Consider the following 19,444-nt stretch of genomic DNA (forward strand, 5'->3'; position numbering starts at 1 on the left):
CTCTGGATTCACTCACACGAAGTTTGCTAGGCTCCGTGGAACTTTGCACACAGGGAAGGGTACGTCGAGGGATCAGGCAGTGACGGGGAGAGGCGAGAGGTTGATCAGACCCCTATAGCCTTCTTGAGATACACGCTGGGTCCTCTGAGCACTGCGGAGACTACCAATCTTCATGAGACGCGAAGTTATCCTCCTCCGGATGGTCGTGAAGTCCTCCAACTTGGGCGGAAACCACTCAAGCCTCTTATATGGCTAGCAAGCCAATCGCTATCCGCCACGTGGGAATAATTTAGAACTGGCCAATAGTGGGGCACAAATCTGAATACAAATGGCGGGAACTCCTTGCAACGTGCATCTCCTTTCTGCAGCTAAGAAATGCACCCTGCAAAGAAAGCTACGAGTGGCGGGAAATAATTCAGCAGTGCCGAAGCAGACACAAACAAAAATCACACCCTTGGGTTGTGACACAGCAAAGGTCCCTTCTGCTATACAGATAGGTGAGGAGTTTGCTCACTCCTCATATGGAAAAATAGCAAAATCAGGGTTAGCAGATAATCTGTGTTTGATTTCAAGCCCCTAGCTGCCCGGGCTAGTGAAAAGAGAAGTGACCTGTAAATCATTCCTAAAGCAGTTGTAGATAAACTGTAAACTAATTCATATCAGCATTATTGATGCATAGGTCATATTTTGCAAGGGATTTATATGCAACCCTGTCACCACTTTACACGTCACCGCATTTATAAATCACTGAACAAACAGTGGCATGTCCAATAAATACTTTATGAATGTTTGCCAACAATTTCTCTTACATAATGTGCTATCCATACATTGCAAATACTGAGTAAGTTCTTTATAAATTGCATTTTGCATACTATCTACTACGGCTCAGAAATGCACTCATTCTTTTGCAACCTAGACGAAATGTGTCAAAGGACTGTTGCATTTCACTTAGGGTTTAGCGGTAGGCATCACCAGCTATTAAATAAACAGGCACTTTCATTCCTTCTCCCGCACCGCTTCTCAAGCTTAGAAGCAGCACCTCACAAGCGTCCTTACATCCCCACTTAAAATGCTCCTTTATTGCCAAATACTTGATTTATCAAGTGTAACATAAGTGTCTATGGTACTGCCTCTTTGCGCTCCTTCCCTTGGCTGGAGCCACCTGCTCTCTTTTGCATAGATAAAAGATCTTTGACGGCAGACACCATCTTCTTGTCCTGTTTTTGCACAGGCTGTTGAACAGGGGCCTGGTTCATGACTGGAGCTCCTAGGCAGAAAAAACATGCAACTAATAAATAAGGGTCTAATCACTCCAGGCTTGACTCATCCTTTTTCCACTTCCAGCTGTAAAGTTCATGCCCTGCCTGTCTTGAGTCTTTGGCAGCTGGGGAATAGCTAGGGAGTGATGCCCTGATATTGAGGCAGTCATAGTGACATCAATATTAAGGCCAGGAAAAACCATTATGATCATCTACAGGGCAGAGAACTTCATCCCATAATTTCTGCATCAGCTGGGTTACCCCTAGTTTTGGCTTCACTAGAACTGGTCAGAAAACTTTTGATGAAACAAGAGTCCTTAGAAGATGCAAGTCCGTTTAAATTGAAATGCATAGCAAAAATCAGGTCAACGGTGTCAGAATGTACCCATAGATAGGGTTATAACAAGAAGCACTTGTGTTCTGAAAGCCAAAAAATGGATGGGATCCCTAAGTAAAGGGACAGCAGCTTTGAGTCAAAAAGGTATTTTCCCCATGCTTGGTGCTGCAACAGAAGTAATGTAGTCATCTTTCTGGCGAGACAGTCCTCTCCCCCTTCCTTCTTCCTCCATGTCTCGGAGGAAAAATGTGTTAGTGTGCATCCAGGCCCAAGTTAAGATGGCTACATTACCTCCACGGTAGGACGTTACACCTTGCTGCGATCTGTATATCCCTGCTGGCTTGATCACTTTTTTGGATGCATAATGCTTAACATCTACTAATAACGTCCCCTGGCACACTACTGCAGTGTGTAGATATGTAGCCCCCTCACCCCACGCATGAAATATTCATTGTGCGAAATGACTGTGGTGAGCTCAACTCCCACACTGGGCTAAAGCAATCCCTTTTTAAGTCAAAATCCCAAGAGAACTTGGGAAGAACAAGCTTTTTCCCCTCTTCATCAGTGTATCAAGTTCCCCTAATTCCTACCATGCTAAAAGTACTCTCCTACCAAAGACGAGTGGTTCAGATCACTAGGGAGTCTAGAGCACCAACTGGAAGGAAGTCACAACCTCCCGCAGCCGTTTTATTAACACAGATTGAACGGACTGTAACGGTTTCTTTTTAGGCGTATAAAACTGCACAAGGGAGATCATGTTTTAAAAATCTATTTTTGTATCATTATTATTTATGCTTTGGTTATGTCCCAGTCCTCCCCAGAAGCTCTCATTGAGATCAGCAGCCCATTGTGCTAGGCACTGTACACAGAGCCAGAGGCCCTCCCAGCCCTGAAGAGCGTGCAGATTAAATAAGAAGAACAGACAAAAGATAATAGGGGACACTGAAATAACATGGTTCTCCCAAAGTCCTGCAGCAAGAAAAGAAACACAAGTCTCCCACGCAACACATCTAACATGAGATTACAAATTACATCACGAAATTAGGCATGTTAGAAGTGACATCGTTTTTCACATGAGTGAGATTAGAAATGACATTCACATTTCTAACATGAGATTGAAGTACTATCACTCGATTGAAAAACAAAAGCCAAAAAAAGGAAAATAAAAATTAAAAAAGCAGCAAACGTTTGTGTGTGTTGAAAAAGAAAGAAGAAAAAAAAAATTTAAAAAAGCCCTTAAGAGTAATAGGCAGACAAGGTTCCTTGGGTGAATTTGCTATCTTTTATTAGACCAACCCAAATGGTTAGAGAATGTTTTTAAGCAAGCTTTCGGGTTCAAAAACCCTTCGTCAGGCTAAGGAAGGTTCAGCAGTTGGTGTGTGCTCTTCCTGGATGGAATGAAAGAGTAATAAGCACTTAAAGAAACCATGGCCGACCCCCTCCCTCCCCAATGCTACCCCTCACTTTTTGCCCATGGTTCTTCTTCCAAGGAGCAGCAGGCAGTTATGCTGAAGACAACGTCATCCCTCAACATCACATTCTCGGCAAGTCCACATTCACCATACTGCGCTCCGCTTCTGGGCTCTGTAACAAAATCATCTCTGCCTGTGGCTGCATTGCATCCAAGTTGCCAGAACCGAGACCTTTCAAAGACAGGTTTTTTTATGGGTTCGCAGTAGTGCTCGAATGCTGCACGCACCTCTGCAAGGGTGCTGTCAGTAGGGTCTGCAAACACCCCTGGCACATCGGTGTAGATTTCTAGGGCTTTATCCCCAGTGCAGTGAAGCACGACTACAATTTGATGATCCTCTGCCTCTTCCTCAGCCTTTGTGACTGCAAGGGATAATTGCAGCTTCTGTTCCCAGCTCCTCCAGTTCACCCCAAGATTTCCAATAAAGGATAATGCTGGTGGAGGTTCAAAATGCTCCATTTTTTTTTCTCTTTGAATGAAAACTGTAACCCCCTTAATCAGGTTGCTGGTGACTCCACCGAGAGACAGGTCACTTCTGAAACCACATAGTGTTTAATCTGTGCCATTGGGTTCAGGGATGGGGTAACGCACTCAGACCTCTGTGCCTTTGGGGTCCTGTCCTCGAGTCACCGTTTAGCAGAGCCCAGTGGGGTGGGAAACAGAGCTGTATCTTTATTAGGAACAGGATTCAGCAACTCCCATGCTCACAGCTTGCAGGGAGAACTACCACCACCCGCCACCACAAACCGCATGCACAGGGCATCCGGGGAGGGAGACTGGGTCAAGAAACTGTCTCCATCATTGGTTTGGTCTTCTCTCAATGTAGATGGCTGGAGCAGCTGAGTGTGTGATTGTAGCTATGAAGCTGTGGTCTCAACCAAATTCGAATTTGCTGGTCTCAGCCTGCTCCTGGGAGATGGTGCCATATCGCCTATTTACATGGAGTGGCTTATGAGCCTGGCAGTATCTGATCACTCATTGGCTGTACTTGTAACAAGGCAAAGTCTTCATGTGGTGAGGAACCTGCGTGAGAGGGAGAGAAAAGGGGGAAGGGGAAAAAAAAAAAAAAAGAAAGTGAGAAAGAAATGCATAAATATCATGCACATAGTGGAATGGGGTTTCAGTTATGTTGGCCTCCAGGCATGATCACAGTATAAATTTTAAGAATAACAAAGTGTGCACAACACCTTTTGGATCCCTTATGAGGGCGTTATGGACAGCGAGTTCTGCATAAAACATGGATTTTGCATTTACAGCACTTGCAAGCAATTGTGCAAGTCACGGGGGCTCTCCGAGTCCCACTGGCGTCTGTGGTTTGACTGGCTGGAGGAATTCACATCTGTGAATTATCTCATGTTAGAAATGCGCTACAGCAACCACCAGGTAACACTTGCAGCAGATGAAAGAGTCTGTATAACTGCACTAGCTGCAGTGGAGCGGTGCCCATCTTCACTTGATACGGATCCTCCTCAGCCTTGAACATTCCCCCTGAAGGCAATAAGACCCATCCTCAATCCTGCTTATTCTTTTACTTAAAATTGCTTTGTACCACACCTCTGCTGAAAACTTCCACAATGAACACAGGCAACCTTGGAAAAAAAAAAAAAAATCAAAGTTGTAAAAGTTAAGCCTAAAAGTAAATATTTCTAGTAAAAAAAAAGTCTGCTAGAATTCTCTTCCTACATAACTTTTCAGGTCATTCTCCTGTCTGTAGGAGATGAGAAGATCAAGATAAAAGAAACCTGGTCTTTGGGAAGAAAAAAAAACAAACCCTGCATGCTTCAAGGTATACGGGCAATCAGCCTTTTCCAGAACTACCAGAAAACCCAAGCTCATTCTAGCTGGGGACATTGGCTGTAATTTCATTTTGTAACTAACACCTCTTCATTTCAAGGGCAGGAAAGGAAAAATGGAGACCTCAAGGGCAGAAAAGTGAAAATGGAGACCACAGGGATGATTCATCATGGGTTCTTATTGCTTGGTGCACTTCACCTAGGGAGGTAGGAACAAGCTATGTATATTAGAGACACTCAGGCTAATGATAACTTTTGCAATTGTAGAGCAAGTCCATCTGCTGCTCAGAGCTAGTAAGTGGTGAGTTCTTCCTTTTTCTCTGAAAGCTGACTGGAGGGATTCCAAGACTCTCCGTAGCGGGATTTTAAATGAACATTTTTTTTCACCTTACATGGCAGCCGAATAGCAGGAATGCACGAGACAAGTTGCTCAGTGGACCCTGGCAGAGCAAACTGCAATCACTTGTGGAGCAAGTTCAGCCCTGGTATAAAGAGGTACAATTCCCGTTTGATTTCCTAGGATTTGTGCCAGTTTACACCAAGCCTTGGATCTGTCCTTCACCTTCAAAGGCAGCTGTCTGGTGCTATAAATCCAGAGACTGTGTGTCTGTGGAGCTTAGAAATTGAGGTCCTGTGCTGCACAGTAACAACCCACAGTACACTAACCACCTGGGTCCCTGTGTACATCTACTCCAAGCAAGAGTAAGAAGGATCAGAATTGCAACGACATCCCAAACTGACATATAAATGTGTTTCCCTTGTCAACCATTTCTCAGTGCTTTTCCACACCACCTCTTGCTCCACACAACATGATTTCTCAGGGTCCCTCTTAGCAGACTAGTGGCAGATACAGCAAAACAACTAATTGCTCACACATCTGATCACGCTCAAGGCTGGCCGAGACTAGGAATATCTGCCAGGATGTCACTACACTGATACAAGAGGGTGGACACGCTGACCTTGTGCCAAAAGTTATTTGCAGGGGGTAAGCCCCCTTGGTACTGGGTGCAACCACAGGATAAAGACCCTCCTAGTCATCCTCCTAGAAGGAGCAGTGCCCTGACCTGTACAAATGGAGGTTGTTTTCCATGCTCCAGGGCTAACTCTGGGTCCCTTCTCCAATTCTGCTCCTTACCTGCTTCCTACCAGGACCTAAACAACTTCTGGGGAACTGGCCAAAATAAAAGTTATTCTACGTTCAGGAGGTACCTTGAGAAATGCCATACACTTCCTGGGAAAGCTGACACTTGGAAATGTAAGCCCCCCACCCCAGCACCAGGCGCTACACCAGATTCAAGATCCTCAGGGTGTCAGTAGTGTTGGGCTCTCCGGTGTCCCACCAAAAAGGCATGTTCCTCACTCTCACCTTCCCACTCCAGCCTAAGGAACAGATAGGGTTGGTTATTATGTTAGCTATAAGTATTTACAGAAGAGAAAGATTAATATCAAATCTAATACACACATCTACATATCTGCATTACATAGGTGAAACAACACCCATTCAAACCCATACCCAAAATATTCTCTGTAAGCCCAACATTAGTGAATAGTCCATGCAACACGTGATCCCATGTACAACAGCCCTGTCAATACATGTTCAGTCACAAATTGTAGACTTGAACCCTCAGCTCCACCAGGAATTCAGTTCACTCCCATAGAAATAAATAGCAGCACTGCTGTTGCTGCGAGTGGTCACCAGACGGAAGTGCAGGGCTCCTCTGTTTCTATAAACGGTAACCTCCATTCAGATGGCAGCGAGATGATTCCTGCCTGGATATCAACTTCTTCCAAGCACTAGGAGGCTGAATGCCTCCCCACGTTCCCTTTCCTTGTGAAACTAGGGCTGCTTAGTAGAGACTGCCTCCCTTTACCGGCAGGTCCCCTGCTCCTGCAGCTTAAACTCTCCCACAGCTCCAAACCAGCCGCAAGCACAGGCTCCCTGTAGCGTCAGACTCTTTCCTTTCCCAGGGCACCCGAGTCCTGAGTTTGCATGGCTCCTCTCCAAGATAGGGACTCAGCTCCTTAATGAGCCAGGCAGCTGTTACAGAAAGTTGCTGGGCTGCTACTTACTGAGGGGACTAGCTGTAGGACTAGTATATAAAAGGAAGGGTCAAAAGTGTTGGGGAAAAAAAAAAAAATCAGTCCGCCTTGTCTTCCCGACTTGCCAGTTTAACAGCCCCCATCATATCACCACTGAACTTCTTGCCACCTTTATCTTCCCCCAAAATAAACTGAAAATCCCCCACCTCCCTCCTGGATCAGAGAAGTAACTAGATTTTTGACAGACAAGGCAGTGCCCCTTCTGCCCCCCAACCTTCCCTTCTCAAACAGAGCACGTCCCACATTTGATGTTCCCACTCAAATAAAAGAGGTGTCTCACCAAGTTTCCATAATAACAATTAATTCATAGATTTCTTTACAGGCTATGACTTTTCAAAGTGCAAAAAGCAGGTAATCATAATAAAATAGCACTTAGCATTTTAACCCCACTTGGAGCAGAGATTATTTGAAAACCCTTGATACAGAGAGGCCAAAATGGAATAACTCATATTGAGATGCATAGTTTTCTAATTAGCAAATCAATGGCAAAGACAGGAGAAGAGTCCTGGCTTAGTACCTGCCAGTCCCATCGTACCACCATGAAGCTTATCGTTTCATAGTTTCATATTAGCTAGGATCAGGAGGGACCTGAACAGATCATCTAGCCTGACCCCCTGCCATAGGCAGGAATGAATGCTGGGTTCACAAGACCCCACACAGGTGATCATCCAACCTCCTCTTGAACTTGCCCAAGGTAGGGGCGAGGACCACTTCCCTGGTAAAGCGATTCCAGATTTTGGCCACCCTAGCTGTAAAATATTGCCTTCTGATCACTAACCTAAACCCATTCTCCATCAGCTTATGACCATTGTTCCTCATCACCCCAGGTGGTGCTGGGGAGAAAAGGGCTCTACCTGTTTGCTGTTGATCTCCCCTGATGAGTTTGTAGGCAGCCACCAAGTGCCCCCTTGGCCTTCTCTTGCTGAGGCTGAACAGGTTCAGGTCCCTCAGTCTCCCCTTGTATGGCCTGTCCTGCTGCCCTCTCACCAAGCGGGTGGCCTTCCTCTGAACCCTCTCCAGGTTGGCCACATCCCTCCTGAAGTGTGGCTCCCAGTACTGGACGCAGTACTCCAACTACGGCCTGACCAAAGTTGCATAGAGGGGGAGGATCACCTCTCTGGACCGGCTTCAGATGCATCTTTGGATGCATGACAAGGAGTGGTTGGCTTTGCTGCCTGTGGTCTGGCACTGGCGGCTCATGTTCATCTTGGAGTCAATAATGACTCCGAGATCCCTTTCCGCCTCTGTGCTTTCAAGAAGGGAACTCCCCAACCTGTATGTATACTGTGGATTCCTGCTCCCCAGGTGCAGCACCCTACATTTGTCTACTTTGAACCCCATCCTAGTCTCGTCTGCCCACTTTTGTAGTCTGTCTAAATCTAGTTGCAGCCTCTCTCTCCCTTCAAGTGTGTCCACCTCACCCCACATCTTAGTGTCATCAGCAAACTTGGACAGCGTTCTTTCCACCCCCTCGTCCAAGTCGATGATGAAGATATTAAATAGTGTGGGCCCGAGGATTGAGCCCTGGGGTACCCCACTGCTTACATCTCACCAGGTTGAGTACAACCCGTCCACCACTACTCTCTGGGTGTGCCCCATCAGCCATTTTTTTACCCATTCAATTTTTTGCCTGCATCCAACTGTGCAGGCATCAATGCCACAGTTGCCTAATTTATTGATGTGAGTGGGGTGAGAGACAGTGGCCTTCTTAAAGCCATTTACTGAAGCTGTTTAAGGTATATTACTCTTTTAAAATTTGGCTCTGGAACACAGTGAACTATAACAAAGTCAAAAATTTGCTCTGACAAGAATAAGACAAATATAAGGAGAGCTGCTTGGCCAGGTATAATCTACCAGAGTATCCAATGGAGTGTTTGGCTCACAGCAAAGCTCCATGACAGCACAGTCCCATAGACTGAGTCAAGTCACTGCACAAAATGTTGGGTGACAAGATATTTATCACCAGACAATGCACCAGTACCCATCTATTTACAGCATTTGCTACTAAATGGATTTTATATCCTCTTTTGAAAACTGTACCATGTATTAATATTGACTTAGTTTCAACTGATGCTTCATTTACTTAATGTAGTGAAATGCATGTACTTTTATAAGGAAATATTATCCTCTATATATGCTATGTCGATGACAGCAGTCTCTCTTTTGACTAAATTTGTATGATCAACAAGGGACAGTTTAACTTTACCCTAAATGCTATTGTGTAAGAACATACCCTGTATATTAAAGTGTTGCAGAGTTGATCAAGTCAATAAATGAATCTGTTCTTTGAAGTGAGCTGTGACTCTATTGATAAAAAGAAGCTTATTACATTAGAAGCGCTTTAAATGTTCAAGTAAGGTTTTGGGCTAATGGACTGGATTCATTAACTGGAATTCATGTCTAAAGCCTTCACCTATGTAGATCTTCTCTCTAAACGGTATAAACACTATAGTCCTAAGGGTAGTGCACTGGAAACAAGTATTCCTTTACACATGGCATTTCCGTATAGTTTGTATCCATGGGATTAACACAAAACATTCAGAAGGCGAAATTTAGGGACACAAATCATCATTTCCAGAGCAATTTTAACACTGGAGAGGTTAAAGGCTCACTATCCATATTGCTGAATAGCAGCTCCACAGAAAATAGCAGAACTCAGGTGATTTTACCCGAGAGCAAATGAAATCCTACAGCCATATCAAACATGGGATTCCCAAGGTTTCATTGCTGTTTGATTCCTCTTGCAGGCTCGGTAGGGAGCTTCGGTTAAGCTACAGCTCATCTGCGCATTCGTGCTTACGTACATGCTTACTTTGTTGATTATGGGCGACCACATTTTATCACGAGCTGCCTTTTATCCATGTTCTTACAGGTCTTTCCTGAACAGGGATGGACTGAAAAACTGGGGCTTCAGAAGCATGTACGGTGGCATAGATCCACTGAAGTGGAGTTATGCTGGGTATAGCATTGCTTTTCTAATGAAAAGGAGATTACACTATCACCCTTGATGAGTATAACGAAGTCAGGCTTCTTTAAACATTTTCCACTTTTTGGAATTGAATTTGGATGTGGGTTTCCCCAGAGGATGCATTTTTAACTGAACATCCGCTAGCCGGGATTGTGAAATCTGCAACCTGGTCCAAAGGTTAAGGACATTACAGTAAGGGTGAAAAATCTGCTGTTACCAAAACCTAGAAGCATGAAGACAAAATCTTTAGCAACCAGACAGGACCTGATTAAATGAGTTAGAAAGTGGACACAGGGTGGGGTGTGTGTGTGTGTCCACACATTGCCACAAATGTTGCCCAAACACAACACAAAATCACCAGTTTGCCACCCAAGAAAGCCACTACACTTCTTCCCACATTTAAGAAGGTAACAAATCACCATATTTTTACACTTTTTTTAATACAAATGTTCCTAAATCACCCTGGTTCCAGAGACAGTTCCCAAATCAGCACACCATTGTCTGCAAACATTCCTGTATTCCCACACACCATTTCCACACCAAGTTCCCGTAGGACCGCACAAAGTCCCCCGTTTTCACAGAAAAAAAAGTTTCAATATTGCCACACAATATTACTGAATCACCCCAGGTGTTTCACCATACTTCCATTCATAACAAAGAGCACGGTAAAACCCCACTGAACTGTGGGCATGTCCTCATCGTCTTCCACAAAGAGCATCATACTCCCACGCACACTTCTACGCAAAGTCCCCAAATCACCGCACAAGATTGCCAGTTTCAAAGGAAAAAAATCCCCATGTTTCCACACAGTGTTACCCCATTACATCTCCACGCACGTCCACAAAGATGTTCCCAAAACACCCCAGAATCAGCGCACCAGAGGAGCCCTTAAAGAGTATTCCCCCTAATTCTACCGTGCAGTACCGCGTCACGGCAAAAGCTGTGATCATGTGCTAGGGCTCAGAAGAATTAGTCTACTGTGCACTAGCATCACGTAAAAGGCACGTGGGGAAAATGAGTATTGTCTTGTTTTCTCCATTTGACAGAATGGAAGCCAAATTTGACAGAAAGTCAAATTTTGCAGAGGTTGAGCAACAAGAGCCAAGGTCAAGAAGCAAACCTGCCAAGCTGGACACTGAACTCGGATGTCCCAGTTCCAGCCCAGCGCCCTGGCTGTACAATTGTAAGAGCTGCACAGCGCGTCAGTTGAGTGAGGATGAGCCAGGCGGACAAACCATTTTCAGCAGGGCACATCTGTCATGTGATAGAAACATTAGGCCTGCATGAAGCAGCTAGTAATCACTTCGGACTCAGTTGATTTGGGGGACAGCGATTCAATTTGGTGATTTGAATCACTGTCCCCAATTGATTTGGCTGAATCCGATTCAGAGATTCGGCAGCAGCCAAGTCTCCGAATCACCCAGGCCCAACCCCCATCTGCTCTCCCAGCCTGGCAATGGCTGCCCTGCCTGCCCCAGCTCCCAGCACTTGGAAAAAAAAAAACCAACTCAGCGGGAGCTGCAGCAGGCGGGGGGCATCCCTGCTGCTCCCCACTGCCCTGTGCTGCATGGGGGGCTCTGCACGAGCCCCCCAACCCCTCTTTGCTCCCCAGCCCCCACCATGGCTGCCTCACATGCCCCAACTCTGGCTCTTTAAGGAAAAAAAAAAAAGAGCAGGTGGGGGTTTGGGGGGGAACTAGGGGAGCAGGCAGGGGATGGGGCCTGGCACAAGGGTCCCCCTCCATGGTCCCCTTCCCCCTCAGCATCCCTGCTTACCAGCTCCAAGTCCACCTCCAGCTCCCTACTGCAGCCTCCATGGCTGCCCAAATCATCACAGCTCTTCAGATCTTTTCCAAAGATTTGGAGAGCTTCAAATCTGCCTATATATTCAACCTGGGGGTGCAGAAGGGAATTAGCAAGGCTGTACTCACCAAGGTGCCCCAAGGGGTGACAAGAAATAATGTCCACAAGCTAGCAGACAGCAGATTTAGACTGGACATTAGGAGGAACTTCTTCACAGTTAGAGTGGCCAAAATCTGGAATGGGCTCCCATGGGAGGGGGTGCTCTCCCCTACCCTGGGGGTCTTCAAGAGGAGGTTAGATGGGCATCTGGCTGGGGTCATCTGAACCCAGCACACTTTCCTGCCTATGCAGGGGGTTGGACTCAATGATCTATTGAGGACCCTTCTGACCCTAACATCTATGAATCTATGAATCGACTTGGACTTTTTTATTGGCCCCCTATTAGATTTGGACTGGGAGATTTGGCCACCGAATCGGGACGAACCTCCTCCGAATCGAATCGGCACCAGAAGCTTTGCACAGCCCTAAGAAACATCTGGCAGGGGCAAAGGGGTGATGGGGGAATCTAGCAACACACGGCTGTTTTGGCACTCATCGCCGATGACCCTAAAGAATGTGATCTGAGCACAAGACAGTAAAAACTGGAGTGACACTGTGATTTCATCAGGTCAGCAGGACCTGTAACACCAGCAGCACAGGAAAAAGAACTCTGCTGGTAAGCAAATGCGTGTTTTATTCCCCCTACCCTGTGACAAAGATGAGCCCACCTGGGAATTTTCTAACTGCCCACCCCTCCAACCAAAACAGATTTCCCCTCAGGAGCCTCCAATCTTCCACTAGGGAATAATTTTCCCCATAAAGTGGTTATATTTATATATATGTGGCTATTAGAGCTAAATAAAGATTGGCCACATGCCATTTTAATGTAAAACACCAGGAACATGGCATGCATAATTCTTTCAAATTGCTTCTTCTAAGATGAACAGTGGAGTCTTAACAAGCACAGTAGAAACCTTCCATACGAAAGATAATCATCTAATATGCATCTAAGGAAAAGGCCTTCAACTTTGCAGAGAAATTCATATCTTTCTTAATACCCTGGCAAATAGGGCTCCTCCTCCTCTTCTCTCCTATTGAAAGTCACTCATTTACAAATAGATATATAGATGTATAGCCATTTTCCACTGGTGAAACAATGCACTAGGAAGACAGTTAGATGCCTCTAGATACTACATCAATGTCCTGCTTTACTGAGTGAGGTGAATACAAAGAGAAGATGCACTCCATCTGGCCCTTGGTGTCCCATCTCTATCTGGCATTGCTGTGCCTGGAAAAATTATTCAAAACCAAGCCCAGGTCAATTGTGCGCCAGAGACGTTCACATTAAGTAAGGTGGGCAAGATACTCCTTGAAATGACACAGATGGAAATCTGGAGCATGTAAACCCTGAATGTCAATGCAAATCTCAAGTCTGACAGACTGGGGATGTTGCATCTGAGAAGCACAACCTTGTCTGCTACATCCAGTGTATTTTTCTCCTGCACTTCTACATTAAAGCAGAGAGAAATGGCTTGAGCATGTCTTTTTCTCTAGCAGGAGCTCTCACAGGCTATTGCGTTTTACTAGCGCTCCCAGCAGCGGAAGCAGTATTATAAACACAGATCCAGCACAGAATCACTGCCCACCGAGCACTGTCATCTCAAAGCCGGTTAGAATAAAATACATAATTCCCACTGCCTGGAGTCCTGTCTGCACTAGTTTTCCCCACACCAGTGGGAGGAGAGGGTATGGTGGAGGATGAAAATGTAAGGGGGTTCACTGAGAATATAGAGTAGCTGTGTTTGGTGGGAGGCAATAAATACTTCATTAGGATTAAATAAATTGTTTAGGCAGTCAAAACAGATCTATGGATTCTGGAGTTGTCACACTTTCTAACATTTTTGTGACGTGTATTAAAATGCAAATGCTTCTTACCATACACATTTATTATAGTTGCTAGAGAAGGGAGTAACAGCGAAATAATGCTCTAAGAGATCCTATGGTCAAACCTATTCTTGAAAAGAAAAGCAGTGAAAGGTCATGTTTCTGCACGTTTAGGGCCTGATTGGTAATTCCAATGAAGTTGAAGGACCTGGACCAAGATACTAATTGGGCCCTGGATCTTTCCTGCTGAACTACTAACACATTATTCCATATTTGTATTTCTCTGGCCTTTGGCAACCAGGTTGTCCCAAAAGGACTTGAATTAAGCGTGAAAGCTGCTGTGATTTCAGAGAATCATAGTAGAAATCAAGTGTCATCAGTTTAATACTCGAGATGTCCCTCTATTGGGGGGTTGGAGTCTCCCTTTGCAGAGGGATGGACTCATTGCAACAGACCTTGTCCATCTAACAACTAGGATCCTCATGTGATGCAGCAGCTTTGTTTGCTGCCTGCAGCGCACAAAATGCACAGGCACCACCGACTGCATACGTACAATATATTCTGGAAAGTGTGAGACCTGCATAGGGGAGTCCTGGTACTACAGATGAGGGCAAAAGAGAGCGACTCCTCCAGGAAAGAAAGCTGATGCATTTTTTTCTGTATTTTGATCGTACATCCAACTTGCGTGTAGCCCGGTAGCCATGACATTCCTCCTCCCCCCGCCCTATTCCTCCAGTAGCAGTTACATACACTGCTCTTAAAGCTACCTCAAGATACTTGGCTGATGCTGCTTCCCGGGAGCCCGCATCTGAGACAATGCGGAGAAGATCCCTGAGATTCTCCAGCCCGTTGCCCACTACCCTACACTCCTTATCCATGTGGGCACAAATGACATGGCTCAGAGTGCTCCCAGCTGGGTCATGAAGTGCTACAGGGATTTGGGAGCAGGGCCTAAAGGGGTGGGGGCACAGGTGGTGTTTTCATCCATTCTCCCAGGCACAGGCTACGGGCTGAGGAGGGAGAGGAAGATCAAGGCAGTGAACCAATGACTGCAGCGCTGGTGTCATCGGGAAGGCTTTGGCTTCCATGACCACAGTCTGCTCTTTGGCAAGAGAGGCAGTGAGCTGCTGGGAAGGGACGGCCTCCACCTCTCTCCACCAGGGGAAGGCTCTTCTCAGCCAGACTGGCTGACCTGCTCCACCGGCCTTTAAACTAAGCCCGCCAGGGGACGGGAGGGACACTTGCCTGCCTGTATACAAATGCCAGGAGCTTGGGGAATAAACAGGAGGAACTTGACCTCCTGCTTAACACAAATAATTACTATGTCACAGAGATAACAGAGACCTGGTGGGATTCCACCCATGACTGGACCACAGGTATAGACAGCTATCCCCTGCACAGGAGGGATCGAGTGGACAAAAGGGGTAGGGGTGTAGCTCTCTATGTCAAGGAAAGCTATGCGTCCCTGCACACTGACATTGGCACCCTGGGTGGACGACTGGAGACCCTCTGGGTTAAAATCCATGGGGAACACGGCACAGGGGACACAATGGTGGGAGTCTACTACAGACCTCCCTCCCAGGATCAAGGGCTTGACCAGGAGTTCACCCGGGAACTGCCTGAGGCTGCACGGTCCCTGGAGGGCAGGCTGTATGAGGAGAGCCTTTTCTGCCTGTGGCAGGGGGTCGGACTTGATCATCTGCTCAGGTCCCTTCAGACCCTACCTACTATGAAACTATGAGAGGCTGAGGATCTGGGACTCTTCAGTCTGGACATAGGAAAACGTTGTGTAGCTTGTCCAGGGTCTCGAACAGACTCCCCCCAGAGGTGGTGCAAGCACCTATTCTGGACTCTTTCAAAGAACATCTGGATATTTTTCTTGCTGGCATCACTTGATCCCATCTCCCTTCCTGCCTATGGTGGGGGGTCTGGACTCCATCTCATATGGTCCTTTCCAGCCCCTAACATCTATGAAATCTATGAAAAAAATCTTTTTTCTTGGGTCTTTCAGCTAGATTGTAGGCTCTCTGGGACAAGAACCATCTTAGCTCTGTGTTTGTACAATGGGGTCCTGGATCACTAGTGGGGACCCCAGTTCTTATGATCATTCAGATAATCTCTAGACTCCCATGCCTACCTCTGTACAATACCCATTAATTCATGACTGAGGGAGGGGAAGTGAGCCTTGCACTGAACCCTTAAAACTCAGCTCAGGTCACTGCAGGCCTGGGAGGGGGTGCCCACGGTCCTGACAAAGAATGTCCCATCACCCCCTGGTCCTTCTCTTGCCTTCACCTAAAATACCATACACAAGCCTGAAAATTAGATCGTATGGAGGGCTCAGGCTAAAGCTGTTTCCATTGCCTAATTGTGGGCCTGGGTAGGTAGGTTTTATTTCTTAGAGGTGGGGCCAGGCCCTCCCAGAGGCAGTGTCACACAGAGAGACATCCCTTGGGTAAGTAGGTGCCCTGCCTTTGACAGGGCAGGTTGATTTCTCATCAGCAACCTATCTAAACAGGAACAGTAATTAAAAATATGCAGCTGCAACTACAGACACATAGGTAGCTCCAGTTCTAATTCTGCCCTTCATCAAGAACCAAACCTCGTCTGGATTCTTATGAAGCCCACAAAGCCGCCTAATGACTAAAAAATATACAGCAAGGAAACATCAATATGAAGTCTTACCCATCTTGTTGGGAAGGCCAATTTTATCATAAGGACAAACCTCACTCCTACAGACTTCAGCAGAGGACTCTCGGGATCAGGCCCTGTTTCAGGCAAACGCAGATTATTCATACCCTGGCTCACTAAACTTACTCAAAAGTTTATCCAAACATCAATGACATCTGAGCCAAATTCACGTGGCAACTCATCTGGTTTATCTCAAAGTCCAATTATAAAATATCCTCCCAAGATATCTGATGAACCCATGTTTACCTAGATATAATACTTTTCATCCAAGTATCTCAAAGTACTTTATTATGTACAATCGTTCAAGTAATCTCTTGCAATGGTCCATTATTTCCACAGAGTCTTAAGATATTCAGAAAATTTAACTTATCTATGACGGTCTCCCCTGCTAGATATGCACTGTAAATCCTAAAACACCCAGAGAATATCATGTAGTTCATTTAAAATCAACATCAACACCAAATGTTATTTTTGATAGCCTTTTAATCTTTTTATTAAGCATTGAGGAACATGAGATTTGCTCAATTAAAATATATTGGTCATTACTGACAAGAAAGGCCAAAGCCCCTTATAAAATAAAAAAAGCCAGCTCAGGCCCATAAAAACAGCAGAAGGGCAGAATAAGAGCAGACTATTGATAGAGATAATCTTTTAAAACAACCATATTTTTTCTTATTTCCCTTTGAATTAAAATAACTTAGATGACCTCCCCTGTTCAACAGTCTCTGCAATACTCCTTCTGGCTCTTCCTGGTCCCTTCTCTAATTACCCTGCTTGGCAATCATAGCATATAAAAGAGCGAAATAGGTCCCATTATTTAGCAGGGTGTTTCCAGATAGCATCCTATGAGACCCCACTGGGCACCAGAGAGACAAATGTTTGATGATAACTTGTTCACATGGTTATGTGTTGTCTATGCTTCTAAATGGCACCAAGAGATAGGGAAGGGTGTTGTGAAAAGGGCAGGTTTATGATGATTTACATTACAGTAGCATAAAGCTCCCAATGAAGATTAAGGGCCCATTGTGTGAAAACCCATACAAAGCACCTTGTCCCTTCTCAAGAAGTCTACACTCAGAACAGGCAAGGGATCGGAGGAGACACTCAAGCAGAGCAAATGCAAGAATTTGCTAACAGTCCCACAGCAGTTAGCAGAGGAGCTGAGAATACCACCCGAGGCGCCTGGTTCCCCAAACCTAGTGCCTATCAACAGATCCCAACTGCATCCGTTTTGTTACAAACCCGTGTGCTTCCTACCAAAGGAGCTGAAAGGTACCCGAGTATCACAAGGCTCTCTCATAATCTAGTTAACACATTACTTAACCAGTCATGAGGAAATGGGAAATATTGAGGACTGGAGCAGAAGCACGGTCTCAGAATTAGACTCCACACACCTCTGATCTTTGTAGCACAGGCTAATTTTGTGCTAGTTCAGGATCAAGATCCAGACCCACATTTTGTAACTTGAGTTCACCACTAGGAAATGGGAAAGAATAGGAAGGCAAGACGTTTTCTCCTGTGCTCAGACGTGGCTTAATTTTGGTCTTACAGATATTGGCACTCCAGGAAGACAGATTAAATTAAAACACATTTTAAACGACAAGTAATGGGGGAAGACAGAGCTCCCGAACAGTTGGTCTTACCGCAGTGCCAGTCACAAGCATATAAAATGGGTCAAGGCCCCCCAAACACATGAAACTTTCAAAAATAATACATTTGGAGGCCTATCTTCTTTTCTTCTCCTTTTTCAGACTTCAGTGTTGACATTTCTTAGCTTTTCAGCAACACCACAAACACTAAAAACTTATTTAAGAAAAGATAAATGGCGAGATTCTCAAGTAATCCTCTGCCTCTAAGAAAAGAGGTTTAAGAAAGACACCAAACAGCATAAGACTGACTTAAAATTGGACAAGCTGGCAACTCTGGGTACTAAAGAAGCCGGAAGAAGCTTATCTTTTCTTCTGTATTTCTAGGGAGGAGGGAATTGTGAGACTAGGTGAAGGCTGGGACAAGAAATTTCAGGATACAAAAACTGATTAACTTCCTTGTTGCAATCCTACTATTTAAGGGTACAATCCTGAAGACTGCTTATTCTACTGGCAATCAGGACTCATACTAGAGATGAAATATTTTATTAGACTAAAAAGATTTTTGCCAAAGAATGTCTTTAATTATTCTACTGTGCATTTTAAATTATTGTAAAGGGGATACAAAGCTTGGGAGAAGCTCAGTCAATTTTTTTTTCATTTAGTACAGGTTTCAATAAGCTACATAACAAGGTTGGAATATATATATTGCTAAAGCAGATGGATTCCTTGTGTGGGAATTTAATGTTCCTGAATGCCTCCCAGACTGACAGCCCTGGAGCCTGGAGTCCTTGCTGTAGCCACCAAAGAGTTGCAACAGCTATGTTATTCCCTCCACAGAGCATTTCAGTCTTGAGATGAAGGAATAATTCAGTCCTAATGGTTGATGTGTCTTCTGTAGCTGCCAACATATTTTCCACTTGTCCCAAGCAATTTATACCATTATTATTAATATCATTTGTTACGTGATTGTGCCTCTAATCCTTGTGAAAGAACCCTTGTCAGGTGCTGTACAAGCAGAAAAATATGAAGACCTGTCAAATGAAAAATGAGCTAATAGCAGTAAACTGCTTCGATGCAGCCCAGAAAACATCAGCCAGTGCTGAAACTTTCACTCACTAGCTGCCATGACGAGATTTAAACTGACAAAGTAAAGTGGAAAAAGGATCTGCTAATTACCCGTCACTTCTGTCCCCTTGTCTCACACAACTGCATCAATGCGCAACAATTGGAGTACCTCCCTCTACCATACACCCCTTCCATGTGATCCCATGCTATCTCTGCCAGCCAATTCTTAGGTGCAAATTGTGTTTAACTGATTTATGACCCAATTTCAAAAGGTGCTGGGTGCCTCACACAAAGCTCTGAGATGTTTTAGGCCCTGCTGACTTTAAGAAGGGACTCAGTGAATTGTAGGATATAGTCGACAGCTCCTAGAATCGAGCACTGTGCCGGGTCCTTCGTTCTCCCTCAGCTAGCTTTCTGTTCTGTAACAGCTGCTGAATCAGCTGATG

This window comes from Alligator mississippiensis, chromosome 11, assembly GCF_030867095.1.
Source record: "Alligator mississippiensis isolate rAllMis1 chromosome 11, rAllMis1, whole genome shotgun sequence".
NCBI classification, from domain to species: Eukaryota; Metazoa; Chordata; order Crocodylia; family Alligatoridae; genus Alligator; species Alligator mississippiensis.